This window comes from Spermophilus citellus (assembly GCF_964194105.1).
Source record: "Spermophilus citellus genome assembly, chromosome: 14".
Taxonomy (NCBI): Eukaryota; Metazoa; Chordata; class Mammalia; order Rodentia; family Sciuridae; genus Spermophilus; species Spermophilus citellus.
In genome coordinates, this window is record NC_138194.1 from 17,052,207 (window position 1) to 17,071,210 (window position 19,004).

A 19,004-nucleotide genomic window follows, 5' to 3' on the forward strand; every position below is an offset into this window, starting at 1 on the left:
TACATGTAGTTGGAACTCTAAATCAAACACGGTTTGTGCTAGCTCTTTGAAACTTGACACAATAAAGTAGTTCCAAGTTCTATCACTATGGTTTGTTTTCTATTGATATAGCCCTAAGCAGAGACTGGCGCAAATCACTTTCATGGAAAGGGGTTGCCAAGCTTCCAAAAAACTACGAGTTTATTGAAATCTCAGCACACATTTTTTCACCCAATCTGGATGACACTTTCAGGTAATGATCAATACCCCAATCCCACTTGGCTCACCAAATTTCGTTCTTCTAGGTTAAACCGTTCGTTGGCAGTAACAGTTTTAATTTTTAGGTTTCACTCTGTTTTTTCCTATATGGATACATGTAGTTTCAACTCTAAATCAAAGACGGTTTGTGCTAGCTCTTTGAAACTTGACACAATAAAGAAGTTCCAAGTTCTATCTCTATGGTTTGTTTCCTATTGATGTAGCCCTATGCAGAGACTGGCGCAAATCACTTCCATGGAAAGGGGTTGGCAAGCTTCCAAAAATCTACGAGTTTCCTGAAATCTCAGCACACATTTTTTCAACCAAACTTGATGACACTTTTAGGTAATGATCAGAACCAAAATCCCTCTTGGCTAACCAAATTTCGTTCTTCTAGGTTAAACCGTTCGTTGCCAATAACAGTTTTAATTTTTAGGTTTCACTCTTTTTTCTCCTATATGGATACATGTAGTTGGAAATCTAAATCAAACACCTTTTGTGCTAGCTCTTTGAAACTTGACACAATAAAGTAATTCCAAGTTCTATCTCTATGGTTTGTTTCCTATTGATGTATCTCTAAGCAGAGACTGGCGAAAATCACTTTCAATGAAAGGGGTTGCCAAGTTTCCAAAAAACTACGAGTTTCCTGAAATCTCAGCACAAATTTTTTCACCCAATCTGGATGACACTTTCAGGTAATGATCAGTACCCGAATCCCACTTGGCTCACCAAATTTCGTTATTCTTGGTTAAACCGTTGGTTTGCAGTAAGAGATTTAATTTTTAGGTTTCACTCTGTTTTCTCCTATATGAATACATGTAGTTGGAACTCTAAATCAAACACGGTTTGTGCTAGCTCTTTGAAACTTGACACAATAAAGTAGTTCCAAGTTCAATCTCTATGGTTTGTTTCCTATTGATGTAGCCCTAAGCAGAGACTGGCGCAAATCACTTTCATGGAAAGGGGTTGCGAAGCTTCCAAAAAACTACGAGTTTCCTGAATTCTCAGCACACATTTTTTCACCCAATCTGGATGACACATTCAGGTAATGATCAGAACACCATTCCCACTTGGCTCACCAAATTTCGTTCTTCTAGGTTAAACCGTTCGTTGGCAGTAACAGTTTAAATTTTTAGGTTTCACTCTGTTTTCTCCTATATGGGTACATGTATTTGGAACTCTAAATCAAAGACGGTTGTGCTAGCTCTTTGAAACTTGACACAATAAAGTAGTTCCAAGTTCTATCTCTATTGTTTGTTTCCTATTGATATAGCCCTAAGCAGAGACTGGCGCAAAACACTTTCATGGAAAGGGGTTGGAAAGCTTCCAAAAAACTACGAGTTTCCTGAAATCTCAGCACACACTTCTTCACCCAATCTTGATGACACTTTCAGGTAATGATCAGTACCCCAATCCCACTTGGCTCAACAAATTTCGTTCTTCTAGGTTACACCGTTCGTTTGCTGTAACAGTTTTAATTTTTAGGTTTCACTCTGTTTTCTCCTATATGGGTACATGTAGTTGGAACTCTAAATGAAACACGGTTTGTGCTAGCTCTTTGAAACTTGACACAAAAAAGTAGTTCCAAGTTCTATCACTATGGTTTTTTTCCTATTGATGTAGCCCTAAGCAGAGACTGGCGCAAATCAAATCATCGAAAGGGGTTGCCAAGCTTCCAAAAAACTACGATTTTTTGAAATCTCAGCACACATTTTTCACCCAATCTGGAAGACACTTTCAGGTAATGATCAGTACCAAAATCCCACTTGGCTCACCAAATTTCGTTCTTCTAGTTTAAACCGTTCGTTGGCAGTAACAGTTTTAATTTTTAGGTTTCACTGTGTTTTCTCCTATATGGATACATGTAGTTGGAACTCTAAATCAAACACGGTTTGTGCTAGCTCTTTGAAACTTGACACAATAAAGTAGTTCCAAGTTCTATCTCTATGGTTTGTTTCCTATTGATGTAGCCCTAAGCAGAGACTGGCGCAAATCACTTTCATGGAGAGGGGTTGCCAAGCTTCCAAAAAACTACGAGTTTCCTGAAATCTCAGCACACATTTTTTCACCCAATCTGGATGACACTTTCAGGTAAGGATCAGTACCCGAATCCCACTTGGCTCACCAAGTTTCGTTCTTCTAGGTAAAACCGTTCGTTGGCAGTAAGAGTTTTAATTTTTAGGTTTCACTCTGTTTTCTCCAATAAGGATAAATGTAGATGGAACTCTAAATCAAACACGGTTTGTGTTAGCTCTTTGAAACTTGACACAATAAATTAGTTCCATGTTTCATCTCTATGGTTTGTTTCCTATTGATGTAGCCCTAAGCAGAGACTTACGCAAATCACTTTCAAGGAAATGGGTTGCCAAGCTTCCAAAAAACAACGAGTTTCCTGAAATCTCAGCACACATTTTTTCACCCAATCTGGATGACACTTTCAGGTAATGATCAGTACCCCGATCCCACTTGGCTCAACAAATTTCGTTCTTCTAGGTTAAACCGTTCGTTGGCAGTAACAGTTTTAATTTTTAGGTTTCACTCTGTTTTCTCCTATCTGGGTACATGTAGTTGGAACTCTAAATCAAACACGGTTTGTGCTAGCTCTTTGAAACATGACACAATAAAGTACGTCCAACTTCTCTCTCTATGGTTTGTTTCCTATTGTTGTAGCACTAAGCAGAGACCGTAGCCAATCACTTCCATGGAAATGGGTTGCCAAGCTTCCAAAAAACTACAAGTTTCCTGAAATCTCAGCACACATGTTTTCACCCAATCTGGATGACACTTTCAGGTAATGATCAGTACCCCAATCCCACTTGGCTCACCAAATTTCATTCTTCTAGATTAAACCATTCGTTGGGAGTAACAGTTTTAATTTTGAGGTTTCACTCTGTTTTCTCCTATGGATACATGTAGTTGGAACTCGAAATCAAACACGGTTTGTGCTAGCTCTTTGAAACTTGACACAATAAAGTAGTTCCAAGTTCTATCACTATGGTTTGCTTCCTATTGATGAAGCCCTAAGCAGAGACTGGCGCAAATCACTTTCATGGAAATTGGTTGCCAAGCTTCCAAAAAACTACGAGTTTCCTGAAATCTCAGCACACATTTTTTCACCCAATCTTCATGACACTTTCAGGTAATGATCAGTACACCAATCCCACTTGGCTCTCCAAATTTCGTTCTTCTACGTTAAACCGTTCGTTGGCAGTAACAGTTTTAATTTTTAGGTTTCACTCTGTTTTCTCCTATATGGATACATGTAGATGGAACTCTAAATATAAGACTGTTTGTGCTAGCTCTTTGAAACTTGACACAATAAAGTACTTCCAAGTTCCATCTCTATGGATTGTTTCCTATTGATGTAGCCCTAAGCAGAGACTTATGCAAATCACTTTCAAGAAAAGGGTTTGCCAAGCTTCTGAAAAACTACGAGATTCCTAAAATCACAGTACACATTTTTTCACCCAATCTTGATGACACTTTCAAGTAGTGATCAGTACCCCAATCCCACTTGGATCACCAAATTTCCTTCTTCTAGGTTAAACCGTTCATTGGCAGTAAGAGTTTTAATTTTTAGGTTTCACTCTGTTTTCTCCTATATGGATACATGTAGTTGGAACTCTAAATCAAACACGGTTTCTGCTAGCTCTTTGAAACTTGACACAATAAAGTAGTTCCAAGTTCTATCTCTATGGTTTGTTTCCTATTGATGTAGCCAAAAGCAGAGACTGGCGCAAATCACTTTAATGGAAAGGGGTTGCCAAGCTTCCAATACACTACGAGTTTACTGAAATCTCAGCACACATTTTTCAACCCAATCTTGATGACACTTTCAAGTAATGATCAGTACCCCAATCCCACTTGGCTCACCAAATTACGTTCTTCTAGGTTAAACTGTTCGTTGGGAGTAAGTCTTTTAATTTTTAGGTTTCACTCTGTTTTCTTCTATATGGATACATGTAGTTGGAACTCTTAATCAAACACGGTTTGTGCTAGCTCTTTGAAACTTGACAGAATAAAGTAGTTCCAAGTTCTGTCTCTATGGTGTGTTTCCTATTGATGTACCCTAGGCAGAGACTGGCGCAAATCACTTTCATGGAAAGGGGTTGCCAAGCTTCCAAAAAACTACGAGTTTCCTGAAATCTCAGCACACATTTTTTCATCCAATCTTGATGACACATTCAGGTAATGATCAGTACTCCAATCCCACTTGGCTCACCAAATTTCGTTCTTCTAAGTTAAACCGTTCGTTGGCAGTAACAGTTTTAAATTTTAGGTTACACTCTGTTTTCTCCTATAGGGATACATGTAGTTGGAACTCTAAATCAAACACGGTTTGTGCTAGCTCTTTGAAACTTGACACAATAAAGTAGTTCCAAATTTTGTCTCTATCGTTTGTTTCCTATTGATGTAGCCCTAAGCATAGAATGGCGCAAATCACTTTCTTGGAAAGAAGTTGCCAAGCTTCCAATACAGTACGAGTTTCCTGAAATCTCAGCACACATTTTTCAACCCAATCTTGATGACACTTTCAGGTAATGATCAGTACCCTAGTTTCACTTGGCTCACCAAATTTCGTTCTTCTAGGTTATACCGTTCGTTGGCAGTAACAGTTTTAATTTTTAGGTTTCACTCTCTTTTCTCCTATATGGATACATGTAGTTGGAACTCTAAATCAAACACGGTTTGTGCTAGCTCTTTGAAACTTGACACAATGCAGTAGTTCCAAGTTCTATCTCTATGGTTTGTTTCCTATTGATGTAGCCCTAAGCAGAGACTGGCGCAGATCACTTCCATTGAAAGGGGTTGCCAAGATTCCAAAAAACGAGGATTTTCCTGAAATCAGCACACATTTTCTCACCCAATCTTGATGACACTTTCAGGTAATGATCATTACCCCAATCCCAATTGGCTCACCAAATTTCCTTCTTCTAGGTTAAACCGTTCATTGGCAGTAACAATTTTCATTTTTAGGTTTCACTCTGTTTTCTCCTATATGGATACATGTATTTGGAACTCTAAATCAAACACGGTTTGTGCTAGCTCTTTGAAACTTGACACAATAAAGTAGTTCCAAATTTTGTCTCTATGGTTTGTTTCCTATTGTTGTAGCCCTAAGCAGAGACTGGCGCAAATCACTTTCTTGGAAAGGGGTTGCCAAGCATCCAATACACTACGATTTTCCTGAAATCTCAGCACACATTCTTTCACCCAATCTTGATGACACTTTCAGGTAATGATCAGTACCCCAATCCCACTTGGCTCAACAAGTTTCATTCGTCTAGGTAAAACCGTTCATTGACAGTAACAGTTTTAATTTTTAGGTTTCACTCTGTTTTCTCTATATGGATAAATATAGTTGGAACTCTAAATCAAAAACGGTTTGTGCTAGCTCTTTGAAACTTGACACCATAAAGTAATTCCTAGTTCTATCTCTATGGTTTGTTTCCTATTGATGTACCCTAAGCAGAGACTGGCGCAAATCACTTTCATGGAAAGGGGTTGCCAAGCTTCCAATATACTACGAGTTTCCTGAAATCTCAGCACACATTTTTTCACCCAATCTTGATGACACTTTCAGGTACTGATCAGTACCCGAATCCCACTTGGCTCACCAAATTTCGTTCTTCTAGGTTAAACCGTTCGTTGGCAGTAACAGTTTTCATTTTTAGGTTTCACTCTGTTTTCTCCTATATGGATACATGTATTTGGAACTCTAAATCAAATACGGTTTGTGCTAGCTCTTTGAAACTTGACACAATAAAGTAGTTCCAAATTTTGTCTCTATTGTTTGTTTCCTATTGTTGTAGCCCTAAGCAGAGACTGGCACAAATCACTTTCTTGGAAAGGGGTTGCCAAGCTTCCAATACACTACGAATTTCCTGAAATCTCAGCACACATTCTTTCACCCAATCTTGATGACACTTTCAGGTAATGATCAGTACCCCAAAGCCACTTGGCTCAACAAATTTCATTCGTCTATGTAAAACAGTTCATTGACAGTAACAGTTTTAATTTTTAGGTTTCACTCTGTTTTCTCCTATATGGATACATGTAGTTGGCACTCTAAATCAAACACGGTTTGTGCTAGCTCTTTGAAACTTGACACAATAAAGTAATTCCAAGTTCTATCACTATGGTTTGTTTCCTATTGATGTAGCCCTAAGCAGAGACTGGCGCAAATCACTTTCATGGTAAGGGGTTGCCAAGCTTCCAAAAAACGACGAGTTTCCTGAAATCAGCACACATTTTTTCACCCAATCTTGATGACACTTTCAGGTAATGATCAGTACCCCAATCCCACTTGGCTCACCAAATTTCATTCTTCTAGGTTCAACCGTTCGTTGGCAGTAATGGTTTTAATATTTAGGTTTCACTCTGTTTTCTCCTATATGGATACATTTAGTTGGAACTCTAAATCAAACACGATTTGTGCTAGCTCCTTGAAACTTGACACAATAAAATAGTTCCTAGTTCTATCTCTATGGTTTGTTTCATATTGATGTAGCCCTAAGCAGAGACTGTCGAAATCACTTTCATGGAAAGGGGATAACAAACTTCCAAAAAACTACGAGTTTCCTGAAATCTCAGCACATATTTTTCAACCCAAACTTGATGACACTTTCATGTGATGATCAGTAGCCTAATCCCACTTGGCACACCAAATTTCGTTCTTCTAGGTTAAACCGTTCGTTGGCAGTAACAGTTTTAATTTTTAGATTTCACTCTGTTTTCTCCTATATGGATAAATGTAGTTGGAACTCTAAATCAAACAAGGTTTGTGCTAGCTCTTTGAAACTTGACACAATAAAGTAGTTCCAAGTTCTATCTCCATGGTTTGTTTCCTATTGATGTAGCCCTAAGCAAAGACTGGCGCAAATAGTTTCAAGGAAAGGGGTTGCCAAGCTTCCAAAAAAGTAGGAGTTTCCTGAAATCACAGCACACATTTTTCAACTCAATCTTGATGACACTTTCAGGTAATGATCACTACCCCAATCCCACTTGGCTCACCAAATTTCATTCTTCTAGGTTAAACCGTTCTTTGTCAGTAACAGTTTTAATTTTTAGGTATCACTCTGTTTTCTCCTATATGGATACATGTAGTTGGAACACTAAATCAACACGGCTTGTTCTAGCTCTTTGAAACTTGAAACAATAAAGTAGTTCCATGTTCTATCTCTATGGTTTGTTTCCTATTGATGTAGCCCTAAGCAGAGACTGGCGCAAATCAATTCCATTGAAAGTTGTTGCCAAGCTTCCAAAAAACGACGAGTTTCCTGAAATATCAGCACACATTTTTTCACCCAATCTTGATGACACTTTCAGGTAATGATCAGCACCCCAATCCCACTTGGCTCACCAAATTTCGTTCTTCTAAGTTAAACCGTTCGTTGGCAGTAAGGGTTTTAGATTTTATGTTTCACTGTGTTTTCTCCTATATGGATACATGTAGTTGGAACTCTAAATCAAACACGGTTTGTGCTAGCTCTTTGAAACTTGACACAATAAAGTGCTTCCAAGTTCTGTCTCTATGGTTTGTTTCCTATTGATGTAGCCCTAAGCAGAGACTGGCGCAAATCACTTTCATGGAAAGGGGTTGCCAACTTCCAAAAAACTACGAGTTTCCTGAAATCCCAGCACACATTTTTTCACCCAATCTTGATGACACTTTCAGGTAATGATCAGTACCACAATCCCACTTGGCTAACCAAATTTCGTTCTAGGTTAAACCATTCGCTGGCAGTAACACTTCTAATTTTTTGGTTTCACTCTGTTTTCTCCTATATGGATACATGTAGTTGGAACTCTAAATCAAACACGATTTGTGCTAGCTCCTTGAAACTTGACACAATAAAATAGTTCCTAGTTCTATCTCTATGTTTTCTTTCCGATATATGTAGCCCTAAGCAGAGTCTGGCGCAAATCACTTTCATGGAAATGGGTTGCCAAACTTCAAAAAACTACGAGTTTCCTGAAATATCAGCACACATTTTTTCACCCAATCTTGGTGACACTTTCAGGTAATGATCAGTACCACAATCAGACTTGGCTTACCAAATTTCATTCTTCTAGGTTAAACCGTTCGTTGGCAGTAACACTTTTAAATTTTAGGTTTCACTCTGTTTTCTCCTATATGGATACATGTAGTTGGAACTCTTAATCAAACACGGTTTGTGCTAGATCTTTGAAACTTGAGAGAATAAAGTAGTTCCAAGTTCTGTCTCTATGGTTTGTTTCCTATTGATGTACACTAGGCAGAGACTGGCGCAAATCACTTTCATGGAAGGGGGTTGCCAATCTTCCAAAAAACTAAGAGTTTCCTGAAATCTCAGCACACATTTTTCAACCCAATCTTGATGACACTTTCAGGTAATGATCAGTACTCCAATACCACTTGGCTCACCAATTTTCGTTCTTCTAGGTTAAACCGTTCGTTGGCAGTAACAGTTTTAATTTTTAGGTTTCACTCTGTTTTCTCCTATATGGATATATGTATTTGGAACTCTAAATCAAACACGGTTTGTGCTAGCTCTTTGAAACTTGACACAATATAGTAAATCCAAGTTCTATCTCTATGGTTTGCTTCCTATTGATGTAGCCCTAAGCAGAGACTGCGGCAAATCACTTTCATGGAAAGGGGTTGCCAAGCTTCCAAAAAACTACGAGTTTCCTGAAATCTCAGCACACATTTTATCACCCAATCTTGATGACACCTTCAGGTAATGATCAGTACCCCAATCCCACTTGGCTCACCAAATTTCATTCTTCTAGGTTAAACCGTTCGTTGGCAGTAACTGTTTTAGATTTCATGTTTCACTCTGTTTTCTCCTATGTGGATACATGTAGTTGGAACTCTAAATCAAACACGGTTTGTGCTAGCTCTTTGAAACTTGACACAATGAAGTAGTTCCAAGTTCTATCTCTATGGTTTGTTTCCTTTTGATGTAGCCCTAAGCAGAGACTGCCGCAAATCACTTTCATGGAAAGGGGTTGCCAAGCTTCCAAAAAACTACGAGTTTCCTGAAATCTCAGCACACATTTTATCACCCAATCTTGATGACACCTTCAGGTAATGATCAGTACCCCAATCCCACTTGGCTCACCAAATTTCATTCTTCTAGGTTAAACCGTTCGTTGGCAGTAACTGTTTTAGATTTTATGTTTCACTCTGTTTTCTCCTATGTGGATACATGTAGTTGGAACTCTAAATCAAACACGGTTTGTGCTAGCTCTTTGAAACTTGACACAATAAAGTAGTTCCAAGATCTATCTCTATGGTTTGTTTCCTATTGATGTAACCCTAAGCAGAGACTGACGCAAAACATTCATATAAAGGGGTTCGGAAGCTTCCAAAAAACTACGAGTTTCCTGAAATCTCAGCACACACTTTTACCCCCAATCTTGATGACACTTTCAGGTAATGATCAGTACCCCAATCCCACTTGGCTCAACAAATTTCGTTCTTCTAGGTTACACCGTTCGTTGGCAGTAACAGTTTTAATTTTTAGGTTTCACTCTGTTTTCTCCTATATGGTTACATGTAGTTGGAACTCTAAATCAAATACGGTTTGTGCTAGCTCTCTGAAACTTGACACAATAAAGTAGTTCCAAGTTCTATCTCTATGGATTGTTTCCTATTGATGTAGCCCTAGCAGAGACTGGCACAAAACACTTTCATGGCAAGGGGTTGGCTAGCTTCCAAAAAACTACGAGTTTCCTGAAATATCAGCACACATTTTTTCACCCAAATGTGATGAAACTTTCAGGTAATGATCTACCCCAATCCCACTTGGTCACCAAATTTCGTTCTTCTAGGTTAAACCGTTCGTTGGCAGTAACAGTTTTAATTTTTAGGTTTCACTCTGTTTTCTCCTATATGGATACATGTAGTTGGAACTCTAAATCAAACACGGTTTGTGCTAGCTCTTTGATACTTGACACAATAAAGTAGTTCCAAGTAATATCTCTATGCTTTGTTTCCTATTGATGTAGCCCTAAGCAGAGACCAGCGCAAATCACTTTCATTTAAAGGGGTTGCAAAGCTTCTAAAAAACTACGAGTATCCTGAAATCTCAGCACACATTTTTTCACCCAATCTTGATGACACTTTCAGGTAATGATCAGTACCCCAATCCCATTTGGCTCACCCTATTTCGTTCTTCTAGGTTAAAGCATTCGTTCACAGTAACAGTTTTAATTTTTAGGTTTCAATCCGTTTTCTCCATTATGGATACATGTATATGGAACTCTAAATCAAAGACGGTTTATGCTAGCTCTTTGAAACTTGACACAATAAAGTAGTTCCAAGTTCTCTCTCTATGGTTTGTTTCCTATTGATGTAGCCCTAAGCAGAGACTGGCGCAAATCACTTTCATAGTTAAGGGGTTGCCAATCTCTCAAAAAACTACGAGTTTCCTGAATCTCAGCACACATTTTTTCAGCCAATTTTGATGACACTTTCAGGTAATGATCAGAACCGCAATCCCACTTGGCTCACCAAATTTCGTTCTTCTATGTTAAACAGTTCGTTGGCAGTAACAGTTTTAATTTTTAGGTTTCACTCTGTTTTCTCCTATATGCATACATGTAGTTGGAACTAGAAATCAAACACGGTTTGTGCTAGCTCTTTGAAACTTGACACAATAAAGTAGTTCCAAGTTACATCTCTATGCTTTGTTTCCTATTGATGTAGCCCTAAGCAGAGACTGGCGCAAATCACTTTCATGGAAAGGGATTGCCAAGTTTCTAAAAAACTACGAGTTTTTTGAAATCTCAGCACACATTTTTTCACCCAAACTTGATGACACTTTCAGGTAATGATCAGTACCCCAATCCCACGTGGCTCACCAAATTTCATTCTTCTAGGTTAAACGGTTCGTTGGCAGTAACAGTTTTAATTTTTAGGTTTCACTCTGTTTTTCCCTATATGGATACATGTAATTGGAACTCTAAATCAAAGACGGTTTATGCTAGCTCTTTGAAACATGACACAATAAAGTAGTTCCAAGTTCTATCACTATGGTTTGTTTCCTATTGATGTAGCCCTAAGCAGAGACGGGCGCAAATCACTTTCATGGAAAGGGGTTGCCAAGCTTCCAAAAAACTATGAGTTTCCTGAAATCTCAGCACACATTTTTTTCACCCAATCTTGATGACACGTTCAGGTAATGATCAGTACCCCAATCCCACCTGATTCACCAAATTTCGTTCTTCTTGGTTAAACCGTTGGTTGGCAGTAACAGTTTTAATTTTTAGGTTTCACTCTGTTTTCACCTCTATGGATACATGTAGTTGGAACTCTAAATCAAACACGGTTTGTGCTAGCTCTTTGAAACTTGACACAATAAAGTAGTTCCACGTTCTATCACTATGGTTTGTTTCCTATTGATGTAGCCCTAAGCAGAGATGGGCGCAAATCACTTTCATGGAAAGGGGTTGCCAAGCTTCCAAAAAACTACGAGTTTTCTGAAATCTCAGCACACGTTTTTTCATCCAGTATTGATGACACTTTCAGGTAATGATCAGTACCCCAATCCCACTTGGCTCACCAAATTTCGTTCTCTTAGCTTAAACTGTTCGTTGGCAGTAACAGTTTTAATATTTAGGTTTCACTCTGTTTTCTCCTATATGGATACATGTAGTTGGAACTCTAAATCAAACACGGTTTGTGCTAGCTCTTTGAAACTTCCAACAATAAAGTAGTTCCAAGTTCCATCTCTATGGTTTGTTTCCTATTGATGTAACCCTAAGCAGAGACTGGCGCAAATCACTTTCATGAAAGGGGTTGCCAAGCTTCCAAAAAACTACGAGTTTCCTGAAATCTCAGCACACATTTTTTCACCCAATCTTGATGACACTTTCAGGTAATGATCAGTACCCCAATCCCACTTGGCTCACCAAATTTCGTTCTTCTAGGTTAAACCGTTCGTTGGCAGTAACAGTGTTAATTTTTCGGTTTCACTCTGTTTTCTCCTATATGGATACATGTAGTTGGAACTCTAAATCAAACACGGTTTGTGCTAGCTCTTTGAAACTTGACACAATAAAGTAGTTCCAAGTTCTATTTCTAAGGTTTGTTTCCTATTGAAGTAGCCCTAAGCAGAGACTGGCGCAAATCACTTACATGGAAAGGGGTTGCCAAGCTATCAAAAAACTACGAGTTTCCTGAATCTCAGCACACGATTTTTCACCCAATCTTGATGACACTTTCAGGTAATGATCAGAACCGCAATCACACTTGGCTCACCATATTTCGTTCTTCTAGGTTAAACCATTCGTTGGCAGTAAGAGTTTTAATTTTTAGGTTTCACTTTGTTTTCTCCTATATGCATACATGTAGTTGGAACTAGAAATCAAACACGGTTTGTGCTAGCTCTTTGAAACTTGACACAATAAAGTAGTTCCAAGTTACATCTCTATGCTTTGTTTACTATTGATGTAGCCCTAAGCAGAGACTGGCGCAAATCACTTTCATGGAAAGGGATTGCCAAGTTTCTAAAAAACTACGAGTTTTTTGAAATCTCAGCACACATTTTTTCACCCAATCTTGATGACACTTTCAGGTAATGATCAGTACCCCAATCCCACGTGGCTCACCAAATTTCATTCTTCTAGGTTAAACGGTTCGTTGGCAGTAACAGTTTTAATTTTTAGGTTTCACTCTGTTTTTCCCTATAAGGATACATGTAATTGGAACTCTAAATCAAAGACGGTTTATGCTAGCTCTTTGAAACATGACACAATAAAGTAGTTCCAAGTTCTATCACTATGGTTTGTTTCCTATTGATGTAGCCCTAAGCAGAGACGGGCGCAAATCACTTTCATGGAAAGGGGTTGCCAAGCTTCCAAAAAACTATGAGTTTCCTGAAATCTCAGCACACATTTTTTTCACCCAATCTTGATGACACTTTCAGGTAATGATCAGTACCCCAATCCCACCTGATTCACCAAATTTCGTTCTTCTTGGTTAAACGGTTGGTTGGCAGTAACAGTTTTAATTTTTAGGTTTCACTCTGTTTTCTCCTATATGGATACATGTAGTTGGAACTCTAAATCAAACACGGTTTGTGCTAGCTCTTTGAAACTTGACACAATAAAGTAGTTCCACGTTCTATCACTATGGTTTGTTTCCTATTGATGTAGCCCTAAGCAGAGACGGGCGCAAATCACTTTCATGGAAAGGGGTTGCCAAGCTTCCAAAAAACTACGAGTTTTCTGAAATCTCAGCACACGTTTTTTCATCCAGTATTGATGACACTTTCAGGTAATGATCAGTACCCCAATCCCACTTGGCTCACCAAATTTCGTTCTCTTAGGTTAAACTGTTCGTTGGCAGTAACAGTTTTAATATTTAGGTTTCACTCTGTTTTCTCCTATATGGATACATGTAGTTGGAACTCTAAATCAAACACGGTTTGTGCTAGCTCTTTGAAACTTCAAACAATAAAGTAGTTCCAAGTTCCATCTCTATGGTTTGTTTCCTATTGATGTAACCCAAAGCAGAGACTGGCGCAAATCACTTTCATGAAAGGGGTTGCCAAGCTTCCAAAAAACTACGAGTTTCCTGAAATCACAGCACACATTTTTTCACCCAATCTTGATGACACTTTCAGGTAATGATCAGTACCCCAATCCCACTTGGCTCACCAAATTTCGTTCTTCTAGGTTAAACCGTTCGTTGGCAGTAACAGTGTTAATTTTTCGGTTTCACTCTGTTTTCTCCTATATGGATACATGTAGTTGGAACTCTAAATCAAACACGGTTTGTGCTAGCTCTTTGAAACTTGACACAATAAAGTAGTTCCAAGTTCTATTTCTAAGGTTTGTTTCCTATTGAAGTAGCCCTAAGCAGAGACTGGCACAAATCACTTACATGGAAAGGGGTTGCCAAGCTATCAAAAAACTACGAGTTTCCTGAATCTCAGCACACGATTTTTCACCCAATCTTGATGACACTTTCAGGTAATGATCAGAACCGCAATCACACTTGGCTCACCATATTTCGTTCTTCTAGGTTAAACCATTCGTTGGCAGTAAGAGTTTTAATTTTTAGGTTTCACTCTGGTTTCTCTTATATGGATACATGTATTTGGAACTCTAAATCAAACACGGTTTGTGCTAGCTCTTTGATACTTGACACAATAAAGTAGTTCCAAGTTATATCTCTATGCTTTGTTTCCTATTGATGTAGCCCTAAGCAGAGACTGGCACAAATCACTTACATGGAAAGGGGTTGCCAAGCTATCAAAAAACTACGAGTTTCCTGAATCTCAGCACACGATTTTTCACCCAATCTTGATGACACTTTCAGGTAATGATCAGTAACCCAATCCAATTTGGCTCACCCTATTTTGTTCTTCTAGGTTAAAGCATTCGTTCACAGTAACAGTTTTAATTTTTAGGTTTCAATCTGTTTTCTCCATTATGGACACATGTATTTGGAACTCTAAATCAAAGACGGTTTATGCTAGCTCTTTGAAACTTGACACAATAAAGTAGTTCCAAGTTCTCTCTCTATGCTTTGTTTCCTATTGATGTAGCCCTAAGCAGAGACTGGCGCAAATCACTTTCATGGAAAGGGGTTGCTAGGCTTCCAAAAAACTATGAGTTTCCTGAAATGTCAGCACACATTTTTTCACCCAATCTTGATGACACTTTCAGGTAATGATCAGTACCCCAATCCCACTTGGCTCACCAAATTTCGTTCTTCTATGTTAAACCGTTCGTTGGCAGTAACAGTTTTAATTTTTAGGTTTCACTCTGTTTTCTCCTATATGCATACATGTAGTTGGAACTAGAAATCAAACACGGTTTGGGCTAGCTCTTTGAAACTTGACACAATAAAGTAGTTCCAAGTTCTATCACTATGGTTTGTTTCCTATTGATGTAGCCCTAAGCAGAGACTGGCGCAAATCACTTACATGGAAAGGGATTGCCAAGTTTCTAAAAAACTACGAGTTTTTTGAAATCTCAGCAAACATTTTTTCACCCAATCTTGATGACACTTTCAGGTAATGATCAATACCCCAATCCCACGTGGCTCACCAAATTTCATTCTTCTAGGTTAAACGGTTCTTTGGCAGTAAGAGTTTTAATTTTTAGGTTTCACTCTGGTTTCTCCTATATGGATACATGTATTTAGAACTCTAAATCAAACACGGTTTTTGCTAGCTCATTGATACTTGACACAATAAAGTAGTTCCAAGTTCTATCTCTATGGTTTGTTTCCTATTGATGTATCCCTAAGCAGAGACCGGCGCAAATCACTTTCATGGAAAGGTGTTGCCAAGCTTCCAAAAAACTACGAGTTTCCTGAAATCTCAGCACACATTTTTTCACCTAATCTTGATGACACTTTTAGGTAATGATCAGAACCCCATTCCCACTTGGTTCACCAAATTTCGTTCTTCTAGTTTAAACCGTTCATTGGCAGTAACAGTTTTAATTTTTAGGTTTCACTCTGTTTTCTCCTATATGGATACATGTAGTTGGAACTCTAAATCAAAGACGGTTTATGCTAGCTCTTTGAAACTTGACAAAATAAAGTAGTTCCAAGTCCTATCTTAATGGTTTGTTTCCTATTGATGTAGCCCTAAGGAGAGACTGGTGCAGATCACTCTCATGGAAAAGGGTTGCCAAGCTTCTAGAAAACTACGAGTTACCTGAAATCTCAGCACACATTTTTTACCCAATCTTGATGACACTTTCAGGTAATGATCAGTACCCCAATCCCACTTGGCTCACCAAATTTCGTTCTTCTAGGTTAAACCGTTCGTTGGCAGTAACAGTTTAAATTTTTAGGTTTCACTATGTTTTTTCCTATATGGATACATGTAATTGGAACTCTAAATCAAAGACGGTTTATGCTAGCTCTTTGAAACTTGACACAATAAAGTAGTTCCAAGTTCTATCACTATGGTTTGTTTCCTATTGATGTAGCCCTAAGCAGAGACGGGCGCAAATCACTTTCATGGAAAGGGGTTGCCAAGCTTCCAAAAAACTACGAGTTTCCTGAAATCTCAGCACACATTTTTTTCACCTAATCTTGATGACACGTTCAGGCAATGATCAGTACCTCAATCCCACTAGGCTGACCAAATTTCGTTCTTCTTGGTTAAACCGTTCGTTGGCAGTAACAGTTTTAATTTTTAGGTTTCACTCTGTTTTCTCCTATATGGATACATGTATTTGGAACTCTAAATCAAACACGGTTTGTGCTAGCTCTTTGAAACTTGACACAATAAAGTAGTTCCAAGTTCTCTCTCTATGGTTTGTTTCCTATTGATGTAGCCCTAAGCAGAGACGTGCGCAAATCACTTTCATGGAAAGGGGTTGCCAAGCTTCCAAAAAACTACGAGTTTTCTCAAATCTCAGCACACGTTTTTTCACCCAGTATTGATGACACTTTCAGGTAATGATCAGTACCTGAATTCCACTTGGCTCACCAAATTTCGTTCTCTTAGGTTACACTGTTCGTTGGCAGTAACACTTTTAATTTTTAGGTTTCACTCTGTTTTCTCCTATATGGATACATGTAGTTGGAACCTAAATCAAAGACGGTTTATGCTAGCTCTTTGAAACTTGACACAATAAAGTAGTTCCAAGTTCTGTCTCTATGGTTTGTTTCCTATTGATGTAGCCCTAAGCAGAGACCGGCGAAAATCACTTTCATAGAAAGGGTTTGCCAAGCTTCCAAAAAACTACGAGTTTCCTGAAATCTCAGCACACATTTTTTACCCAAACTAGATGACACTTTCAGGTAATGATCAGTACCCCAATCCCACTTGGCTCACCAAATTTCGTTCTTCTAGGTTAAACCGTTCGTTGGCAGTAACAGTTTTAATTTTTAGGTTACAATCTGTTTTCTCCTATATGGATACATGACATTGGAACTCTAAGTCAAACACTGTTTTAGCTATCTCTTTGAAACTTGCCACAATAAAGTAGTTCTAAGTTCTATCTCTATGGTTTGTTTCCTATTGATGTATCCCTAAGCAGAGACTGGCGCAAATCACTTTCAGGAAAGGGGTTGCCAAGCTTCCATAAAACTACGAGTTTCCTGAAATCTCAGCACACATTTTTTCACCCAATCTTGATGACACTTTCAAGTAATGATCAGAACCCCAATCCCACTTGGCTCACCATATTTCGTTCTTCTAGGTTAAAGCATTCGTTCGCAGTAACAGTTTTAATTTTTAGGTTTCAATCCGTTTTCTCCATTATGGATACATGTATTTGGAACTCTAAATCAAAGACGGTTTATGCTAGCTCTTTGAAACTTGACACAATAAATTAGTTCCAAGTTCTATCTCTATGGTTTTTTTTCCTATTGATGTAGCCCTAAGCAGAGACTGGCGCAAATCACTTTCATAGTTAAGGGGTTGCCAATCTATCAAAAAACTACGAGTTTCCGGAATCTCAGCACACATTTTTTCAGCCAATTTTGATGACACTTTCAGGTAATGACCAGAACCGCAATCCCACTTGGCTCAAATATTTCGTTCTTCTAGGTTAAACCATTCGTTGGCAGTAAGAGTGTTAATTTTTAGGTTTGACTCTGGTTTCTCCTATATGGATACATGTATTTGGAACTCTAAATCAAACACGGTTTGTGCTAGCTCTTTGAAACTTGACACAATAAAGTAGTTTCAAGTTCTAATCTTATGGTTTGTTTCCTATTGATGTAGCCCTAAGCAGAGACTGGTGCAAATCACTCTCATGGAAAAGGGTTGCCAAGCTTCTAGAAAACTACGAGTTACCTGAAATCTCAGCACACATTTTTTACCCAATCTTGATGACACTTTCAGGTAATGATCAGTACCCCAATCCCACTTGGCTCACCAAATTTCGTTCTTCTAGGTTAAACCGTTCGTTGGCAGTAACAGTTTTAATTTTTAGGTTTCACTCTGTTTTCGCGTATATGGATACATGTAGTTGGAACTCTAACTCAAACACGGTTTGTGCTAGCTCTTTGAAACTTGACACAATAAAGTAGTTCCAAGTTCTCTTACTATGGTTTGTTTCCTATTGATGTAGCCCTAAGCAGAGACGTGCGCAAATCACTTTCATGGAAAGGGGTTGCCAAGCTTCCAAAAAACTACGAGTTTTCTGAAATCTCAGCACACCTTTTTTCACCCAGTATTGATGACACTTTCAGGTAATGATCAGTACCTTAATTCCACTTGGCTCACCAAATTTCGTTCTCTTAGGTTAAACTGTTCGTTGTCAGTAACAGTTTTAATTTTTAGGTTTCATTCTGTTTTCTCCTATATGGATACATGTAGTTGGAACTCTAAATCAAACACGGTTTGTGCTAGCTCTTTGAAACTTGAAACAATAAAGTAGTTCCAAGTTCCATCTCTATGGTTTGTTTCCTATTGATGTATCCCTAAGCAGAGACTGGCGCAAATCACTTTCATGAAAAGGGTTGCCAAGCTTCCAAAAAACTACGAGTTTCCTGAAATCTCAGCACACATTTTTTCAACCAATCTTGATGACACTTTCAGGTAATGATCAGTACCCCAATCCCACTTGGCTCACCATATTTTATTCTTCTAGTTTAAACCGTTCGTTGGCAGTAAGAGTTTTAATTTTTAGGTTTCACTCTTTTTTCTCCTATATGGATACATGTAGTTGGAATTCTAAATCAAACACGGTTTGTGCTATCTCTTTGAAACTTGACACAATAAAGTAGTTCCAAGTTCCATCTCTATGGTTTGCTTCCTATTTATGTAGCCCTAAGCAGAGACTAGCGAAAATCACTT